Source organism: Trichechus manatus, unplaced genomic scaffold (assembly GCF_000243295.1).
Source record: "Trichechus manatus latirostris isolate Lorelei unplaced genomic scaffold, TriManLat1.0 scaffold00069, whole genome shotgun sequence".
NCBI classification, from domain to species: domain Eukaryota; kingdom Metazoa; phylum Chordata; class Mammalia; order Sirenia; family Trichechidae; genus Trichechus; species Trichechus manatus.
This window is the reverse complement of record NW_004444005.1, coordinates 4455797-4465113: the sequence shown is the minus strand read 5'-3', so window position 1 is coordinate 4465113 and position 9317 is coordinate 4455797. Positions and strand designations below refer to the sequence as shown.

Here is a 9317-nt window from a genome sequence, read left to right as displayed (position 1 = left end):
TAGAAAACCCTACAGGGCAGTTCTACTCTGGAACACCTGGGGCACTATGAATCAGAATTGACTCAACGGCATCCAACAATCAAAACAGCCCTGCCCTGTCTCCAGTATCCAGGCTGCAGTATGGGATCAAGGCCATGATAGATAAGGCGAAGTTAAAGCCTGGCCTGCCTACCTGGCCCTTCTCGCAGCTTCCCTCCTCTCCCTGACATTGGGTCTCATTTGTCTCTCTGTCCTCCCCACTCAGCACCTAGCACACAATAGGCTGTCTATTGTCCTACAAACCTGGGATCTGTGGATGGTCAGGTATTGAAAACGTTAGTGGAATTATAGAGCCCTAAGTAATGAATAGGGCCATTAGTGGTTCAACGGTAGAATTCTCACCTTCCGTTCAGGAGACCCAGGTTTGATTCCCCACCAGTGCACCTCAGTCCCAGTTTTTCACAATAGTCTCGTCACAACGGTCTGATCCTCAGCCTGTCGTGGAGCTAACACAGAACCAGACAGCAATTTCATTCCGTTATGCATGAGGTCACCATGAGTCAGGACCAGCGTGACAGCAACTAGCAATAAGAAGTAATAAATGACACACACATGCCTTAAACAGTTTGCTTTAACTTTTATAAGCGGGATGTCCCCTCGTTAATCTGTTGACTGGCACCCCAGGCCTTCCCTGGGAAGCGGGAGCCACTGCTTGGAGCCTGCACGGTGCTTCTTGCCTAACCCACCCCCCTAAAGCAGCATCTACGACTTCCAGTTTGGGCTCCCCAAAGCGGACCTAGAACGTTCCATGCTCAAGAAGCCATCTGAGTGAGAGCCCTTCCAGACTTTGACGATGTCCCCTAACATCCAGCAGTCATAACTTGCCTAATTCACAGACATTTTTTAAAGCAATTTGCTTATAACAAGCTTTTCCAGGGGATTCAGGCTTATTTTCACAGAAACCACCTCACTGCCCTCAGCTTTCAGCAGTTTACATAACTAGTTTAATTACACCAGGGGTTACAAGAGCAAGGACTCAACAGGCACAAACCAGTTTGGGAACAAACACTCTGGGTGGTGGGAAGCGTGTAACTCAAGCAGAAGGCAGCCTGAGAGAATCAGGTAGGCACCTGGCTCCCTGTGGGCACAGAGGGTTGGGGTGCCAGCTAGGAAGCTTCCCCTGCGTATGTTTTGTGTTGGCTGCAAGGAACTTGGGAACATCTTTGCGGAATTAGGACGGCACCATCCCTGCAGCTCCCAGGGCTGTGCAAAGCCGTGTGGCCCCTGGCAGCCCTCCTTCTAGCATCCTCCAGACCAGAGTGAGCCCTCCAGCCCCCTCCCTCCTCACACCAGGACATCCACCCGCCCAGAGTTAGGCCCCCTCACCCTGGTCATCCTGCTAATCCCACATCTAATTACTAAAAACTTTTGGGAATTGATGAGGTGCCCCATTACTAAGGCTCACAACACCCTATTCTTTACCATCATATCAAGGTTGGGACTAGGGTGAAACGAGAGAGATAGTCATCTTGGGTGCAAAATTGAAAAGGGTGTCAAAAAATCAGTAACCAAGACAAATAACCCATCTAAAAATAGGCAAAGGATTTGAATAGACATCTCTCCAAGGAACGTCACTTAACAGCCTTAGTCATCGGGGAAATGACTCAAAACCACTAGAGAGCCTATTTTTCACGTACAAGAATGGCTATAATAAAAAAGTGAGATAACAAGCCTTGGCGAGGATGTAGAGAAAGTGGAACCCTCCTACGTTGCTGGTGGGAATGTAAACTGGTGCAGCTGCTTTGGAAAACAGTTTGGCTCTTCCTCAAAATGTTAAACAGAGTTAACATGTGACCTAGTAATTCCACTCCTGGGAATATACCCAAGAGAACTGAAAACATATGTCTGCACAGGAACGAGTACAAGAATGTTTACAGGAGCATTATTCATAATAGCAAAAAAGTGGAAATAACCCAAATATCCATCAACTGATGAATGCGTAGGCACAATGTTGTCTGTCAATACCATGGAATATTACCTGGTCAGATTCGTTTTTTTTTTTTTAACATTTTATTGTGGTTTGGGTGAAAGTTTACAGAGCAAATTAGTTTCCCATTCAACGATTTGTGCACATTTTGTTTTATGACATTAGTTGCTGTCTCAGTCATCTAGTGCTTCTCCAACAGAAATACCACAAGTGGATGGCTTTAACAAAGACAAGTTTATTTCTTCACAGTCCAGTAGGCTACAAGTCCAAATTCAGGGTGTCAGCTCCAGGGGAACGCTTTCTCTGTTGGCTCTGCAGGAAGGTCCGTGTCATCAGTCTTCCTTTGGTCTGGGAGCTTCTCTGCTCAGGAACCTCAGGTCCAAAGGATGTGCTCTGCTCCCAGCACTGCTTTCTTGGTGGTATGATGTTCCCATGTGTCTCTACTCACTTCTCTCTTTTCTATCTCAAAAGAGATTGCATTAAGACACTAATCTTGTCAACCTCATCAGTATAACCTCATCACAGTGATAGAATTCATAACACATGAGGAGAGCACATATAATCTCATCATAGTGGTAGAGTTTACAACACATAAGGAAATCACATCAGATAACACAGTCATACAATACTGGGAATCATGACCTAGCCAAGATGCTACACACATTTTTGGGGACACACAATTCAATCCATGACAGTTGCCATCCCCTCAATGTGACAGCACTCTACCCACCCTAAGTTCTCCGTTTCTATTAGTTTCTATATCTTTCCTGCCCCTTCCTGCCTTCTGAACTTTGTTTTTGGGCAAATGTTGCCCTTTTGGTCTGGTTGATTGTTCTGAGGAGCATGTTCCTCACGGGTATTATTGTTCACTTTATAGGGCAATCTATCGTTTGGCTGAAAGGTGATCTCCAGGAGTGGGTTCAGTTCCAGGACTGAAGGGTGCCTAAGGGCCATAGTCTTGGGGGTTCCACCAATCTCTATCAGACAAGTAAGTCTGGTCTTTTTTATGAGTTTGACTTTTGTTCTACATTTTTCTCCCGCTCTGTCCAGGACCTTCTACTGTGATCCTGATCAAAGTGGTCGGTATTGGTAGCCGGGCACCATCTATTTCTTCTGATCTCAGGCTAGTGGAGGTTGTGATTTGTGTGGTCCATTAGTCCTTTGGATGAATCGTTTCCTTGAGACTTTGATTTTCTTCACTCTTCTTTGCTCTGGGCAGGAAGAGACCAATAGTAGTATCTTAGATGGCCACTCACAGCTTTTAAGACCCCAGTCGCTACTCACCAAAGTAGCATGTAGAATGCTGTCTTTATGGACTATGTTATGCCAACTGACCTAGATGTCCTCCGAGACGATGGTCCTAAGCCCTCAAGACCTGGTCAGATTTTGGTTTCTAATGCCATTCTCCAATAAAAGAAACCAGGGCTCCTTGAAGAAAATTCTAGAAGTGTGACAGGAAATATACAATATGAGCCTAGAGCATCTTGTAGTCCCAGAAACTAAGGTAGTGCTTTAAAAAAAAATGACAGAGGCATGTCAAAGGGACACAGGAGCCAACTGAAAGAGCTCCCAAATGGCCAAAGCTGGAACAATTTGAGCAACAAAATAAAGTAATACTGTATTGGATTATAACCCAAAGTATAAAATAAATATTCATGAGTCCATACTGATATAAATAAATGATTGAATACATAAATAAATGGGGAGAAGAGAGGAATATCCCATGCAGAAAAATTCTAAATAACCTACGTAGATATTCCACCTTGAAGGAGGTGGAGTATAGTAACTCTACTTCTTTTTTTTTTTTTTTAATTTTTTGTAACTCTACTTCTTGAGCGCAGACATGGTGACTTCCTTCCAAAAAATACAGATGGAAAGGAGAAGGGTGGGAAGAGTAACGACAGTAGAGAAACCTGACAGATTACCTTAGCCAGGTCAAAATCAAGAGTGGTGTCATGTCAATAAGACCTGATGAATATGACACTTCACCTCTGTGATCTCTTGCCCCAAAGCCTCAAGTGTAAAAACAAAAACAAAACAAAAACCCCAAATCCATTGCCATTGAGTCCATTCTGACTCATAGTAGGACAGAGTAGAACTGCCCCATGGGGTTTCCCAGGCTGTAATCTTTACAGAAGCAGACTGCCTCATCTTTCTTCTGCAGGGTGGCTGATGGGTTCCAACTGTGGACCTTTTGTTTAGCAGCCAAGCGCTTAACCACTGTGCCACCACGGCCCCTGTAACCCATGTCTAATCATGAGAAACACATCACACAAATCCTACTTGAGGGACATTTTATAAAATCTCTATAATCAAAAGGTCGGTAGTTTGAATCCACCAGCCACTCCTCGGAAACATTATGGGGTATTTCTACTCTGACCTATAGGGTCGCTCTGAGTTTAGGGGGAGGGGGAATAGGGAATGAATGATAACGGGTACAGGGTTTCATTCTGACATGATGAAAATATTGTAAAATTAGATTGCATAACTTATTTGTGCTGGTTGCACAAAGGCATCCTATAGGCCAGCAGTAGCGTTGCAGGGCAGGCCCCCGGGCTCCAAGACCCACAGGTCCCCTCCCTTTACCCCCCTCTCTGGTGTGTGGGGGAGACTTTTCCTCCACATGTCTTCGAGAAACTCTGCCTATGCTCAGAAATCCTCTCAGGACTCATTCCTGCTGGCTCCTGGCTGTGCACCTCCACACCCTTCTTGGGCAGTGAGCCAGGGCCAACCTGACTGAACGAGAAAAGGGAAGGGGGAAGTACAGGGGAAAACTGGGAAAGCAGCGGGCAGATTAACATCTCTGATCCTATCTCTCCACTTAGGTAAAGCACTTGAGCACCTGCCAGATGCAAAGTGCAACTCTTCTGGGGTGCTTCCTTTCCTCCTCCATCTGCATAGCATCACAGGGTATTAGGTCCTCAAAGTCTCCCCTATCCTCTCTCTTGCCCAAGGTCACACAGCAAGTCAGTGATGGAGCCTTGTCCAGCTCTAGCACTGGGGTGGCAGCCAGCTCACGTCAACTTCCCTGTGGACATGGTGTGCTGGCCGTTTCTTCTGGGACCACTCCTGCCCCCACCCTGTGGTCCCAATGTTGTTGTTAGGTGCTGTCAAGTGAGTATTTCAAATACCAGCATGGTCACCCATGGTGGACAGGTTTCAGCGGAGCTTCCAGACTAAGACAAAATAGGAAGAAGGACCTGGTGGTCTACTTCTGAAAAATTGGCCAGTGAAAACCTTATGAATAGCAGTGGAACATTGTCTGATATAGTGCTGGAAGATGAATCCCTTGGTTGGAAGTCACTCAAAATATGACTGGGGAAGAGCTGCCTCCTCAAAATAGAGTTGACCTTAATGATGTGGACTGGACTCAAGCTTTCAGGACCTTCATTTGCTGATGTGGCACGACTCAAAATGAGAAGAAATAGCTGCAAGTATCCGTTAATAATTGGAATGTGAATATCTAGGAAATTTGGAAATGTAGGAAAATTGGAAATCGTGCCCGCAATGGGCGTTAACAAATCAAATCCCCACTTGATCCTGCTCTGTCACCACAGTGATTGGCTGAGAGGTGAGCACCTGATCAAAACTGGGCCAATTGGAAAGCTCCAGCCCTTTGGTGGCACTGATTGGTCCAATGATGGGCACATGACAAAACCAACCAATCATGGTCCTTCTCTAGGATTTTTCTACCTGAGACCAGCCCAGCCGTAGGGACTGAGCCTAAAAATTGCCAGCACGCATGTGGGAAGACACCCATAGGGGCAGGAAGGATGAAGCTAGTTGGCAGAGAGAGGCAAAGAGGTGGAGAGATGGTGCCCTTGCTCTGATCATCCCCAGCCTCCATGAGCCTCCTCTCCTTTGATTGATGAGCTCCTTTCTCTGTCAGCTAGTTTGAATTAGGTTTCTGTCCCAGGTGGAACACCATATTGCATAAAGAACATGGACTCTGGAGCCAGCTTCCTTAGTTTTTGTATCCTCCGCTCATGAGCTATGAGCTTGGGCATGCTACTGAACATCTTGGTGCCTCTGTTTCCCCAGATACAACACACATTGGGTTATTGTGGGGATTAAATGAGTTATATCAGTACCTGGCACACAGGAAGTTCTTGATAAACTGCAGCTCTTCAACCAGGAACACTCCAGCTCCTACATCTTCTGGGATCCCTGGTGCCTCCTCCGAGTGGTGCCTGTGTCTGCCAATCTGTCCATCAGAGTAGCCTGATTATAGTTTCCTTCCTTCTTGCTGGAGGCTGGACATCGATTTTCTGGAGGCTGGAGAAATGGGCACTGTACCTGGACAGCTGCAGCTTACTGACCAAGGCAGCATTAGTCAGCCTTGTCCTCACTGGCCTACTCAGGCATGATGTCTTCATATGGGTTGTGGCAAGATGGCTGACGGTTCAAGTCCCTCCTTCTCCAGCAGGAAGCCCAGGCCCCGGGGGTGGCTCAGAGACCAGTGCCAGTGATGGACGCTATGAGATAGACACAGAGTTGTCCCTCCCCTCAGGGGCTGACTTCGTTTTGGGGTCTGGCTCACCACGTAGAGCACCTGGAACATACTGGGAATGCAGAAAGTGGTCAGTAAGTGTGGAGACTGTCATGCGCAGGTGCCCAGTTCCTCTCCCCGAGGATAGCTCCACTCCAGGAGGCTGCTCAGTCCTCACACGAACAGCCATGGGCCAGGACTGGCCCATCAGGGACCAGCCCACCCAGACACCCTGAGCCCCGGGGTGCCCACAGTTTAAGCTGGGAAAATCCTGTCTTCCCACGACATCTGGGCTGTGGCAAGGAGTGAAGAAGGAGCTGCTCACACGTGGGCCCATTGGCAGTTTGGCCATCTGACTAGAAAGCTTTAAAACAATCCTCTCTCTTTGCCCAGGCAATTCCATGTCTAGCAAACTTATACATACAAGGGTGTTCCCCACAGCTTTGTTCAACATGGTGAAAACTTAGGAAAGAAGTAAATGCCCACTAGTGGGGCTTGGTCAAATGAATGATTGTCCCGCCATGTGATGGGACTCCAGGCCAACGCCAGAATGTAGACCTGGGTATGTCGTCATCTTTCAAAACAGTGTGTCTGCACAAAACACAACCATCAAAGAAACGATTGACAAATAAAACGAAGGATTTCTGTTCATCAAAACAGAATGTTAAGAGGTTAGTTTCAAAAGCCAGTTCTCCTGTTTACTGGCTGTCTTACTTCCCTAGTGCTGCTGTGACACAAACACCACCAGTGGGTGGTTTTACAGAACCGAAATTTAGTTCTCACAGTTCAGGAGGCTAGGAGTCTGAGTTCAGGGCACCAGCTCTAGGGGAAGGCTCTCTTTCTGTCAACTCTGGAGGAAGGGCCTTGTAGCCTCAGCGATCCTCATGTGGTGTCTGTCTTCCCATTCGTGCTTGCTGCTGTGACTATCTGCTCTTTTTCCTCAGAAGTGATTAGGTTTAGGCCACACTCTACACTGATATGGCCTCGCTAACATAACAAAGAAAACCCTATTCCCAAATGGGATTACATCCGCAGGTACAGGGGTTAGGATTCCAACACGTATTTTGTGGGGGACACAATTTAATCCATAACACTGGCTGTGAAAAGCTGGGTAAACTCTTTCAACCCTCTGTTCCTCAGTTTCTCATCTGTAAAGTGGGGAGACCTTCCTGGGGTTTGTTCCAGTTAACTATTATCGCATAACAAACCACTCTAAAACTTAGTGGAGTGAAACCACAACAATCATTTCTTTTGCTTATGAATTTGTCACTTGAACAGGGCTTGTGGGAGGGGGGTGACTCATCTATGCTCCACATGGTGTCAGTGAGGAGGATCAACTGGGAGGATCTACTTCCGATATGGCTTACTCACATGGCTGGCAAGTTGGTGCTGGCTGTGGCTGGAGCTCTGCTGAGCTGAGGATCAAGTCTTCTCCACATGGGCCTCTCTACTGGTTGCTTGGGCTTCCTCACAGCATGGTGGCTGGGTTTCAAGAGCAAGCATCTCAAGAACCAGGAAATGGAAGCCATCAATTTCTTAGAGCCTGGGTCCCCAAAAAGGCAGAGCATCCTTTTCACTGTATTCTATTGGTCAAGTAGTCACAGACTCCAGATTCAAGAGGAGAGGATACAGACTCCATCCCTCAATGGGAGGAGTGGCAAAGAATTTACAGACATGGTTTAGAATTGCCGTAGGGTTGCTGTAAGGATTAAATACAATCATAGATAGTTAGGTAGGTAGATAGATAGATAGACAGGTAGGTAGGTAGGTAGATGCCTTCATGTTGGCTCTGACTCATGGTGACGTTATGTAAAACAGAAGGAAATCTTGCCTGGTCCTCTTGCATCCTCACGATCACCAGCATGTTCAAGTCCATCATTGCAGCTGTTGTGCCAATCCATCTCACCGAGGGTCTCCTTCACGCTCACTGACCTTTTACTTCACCAATCATGATGTCTTCCTCCAGCGATGGGTACCTCCTGATGTGTCCAAAGCAAGCAAGTCGGACAATGTTCTATTGTGATACATAAGGTTTACATTGGCTAATTTTTAGAAGTAGATCACGAGGCCTTTCTTCCTAGTCTGTTTTAGTCTGGAAGTTCTGCCGAAACCTGTCCACTATGGGTGACCCTGCTGACAATTGAAATACCAGGGGCATAGCTTCCAGCAACACAGCAACATGCAAGCCACCACAGTACGACAAACTAACAGACAGGTGGTGGAAATCATGTATACACAGTCTCAAAGGATCATCTACAGATCATTTATTAAATACGAAGAGGGAAAGGATCTTCCCCGGGAGAAGCCTGGGAGACGTGGCTTAGCCAGTGATCAAAGAGAACATCACAGTTATGGAACAAACCGACATCATTCGCATCCTGAGGTGAAGTCCCGAGGAGGACACACACCGAGGTCTTCCTGCCAAAAGTGCACAACCAACTCTAACCAACAGGAAACATCAGACGAACCCAGACAGAGAGACAGCTTGCAAAACAATGGCCTGGAGTGTTGAAAACTGTCACTATTACATAAGACAAAACGGGGCCGGGTGGGGGCTATTTTAGGTCACAGAAGGCTGAAGACGCAGGATGGCCAAGGGAACAGCTTGGCCTTGATTGGATCCCAGGTCAGGGCAAATAAAAGCCATAAAGAACATGATTGGAGCAACTGGGGAGCCTTACACGTGGACCGCATACTTGATAATAACATCGGATTCCTGATTTTGATCATGGTACTGTGGTTGGGTAGAAGGGCCTTATTCTTAGGAGATGTGAGCTGAAGTATTCCAAAGGGAAGTGTCACATGTCTGCAGCTGATTCTCGAGTGGTTCAGCAAAATAATAAAGTCTAGATAGATAGATAA

At 46.7% G+C, this 9317-nt stretch overlaps 1 long non-coding RNA gene across 1 annotated transcript; it reads right to left on the bottom strand.

Moving 5' to 3' along the window:
* Window positions 1–450: 450 nt before the first annotated feature.
* LOC111821190 (uncharacterized) lies at window positions 451–8504 on the bottom strand. The gene is made up of 3 exons (XR_002824643.1): window positions 7827–8504; window positions 6058–6528; window positions 451–474 (listed from the first exon to the last, which is right to left on the bottom strand). It is a non-coding gene; the product is annotated as an uncharacterized LOC111821190 (long non-coding RNA).
* Window positions 8505–9317: the final 813 nt, after the last annotated feature.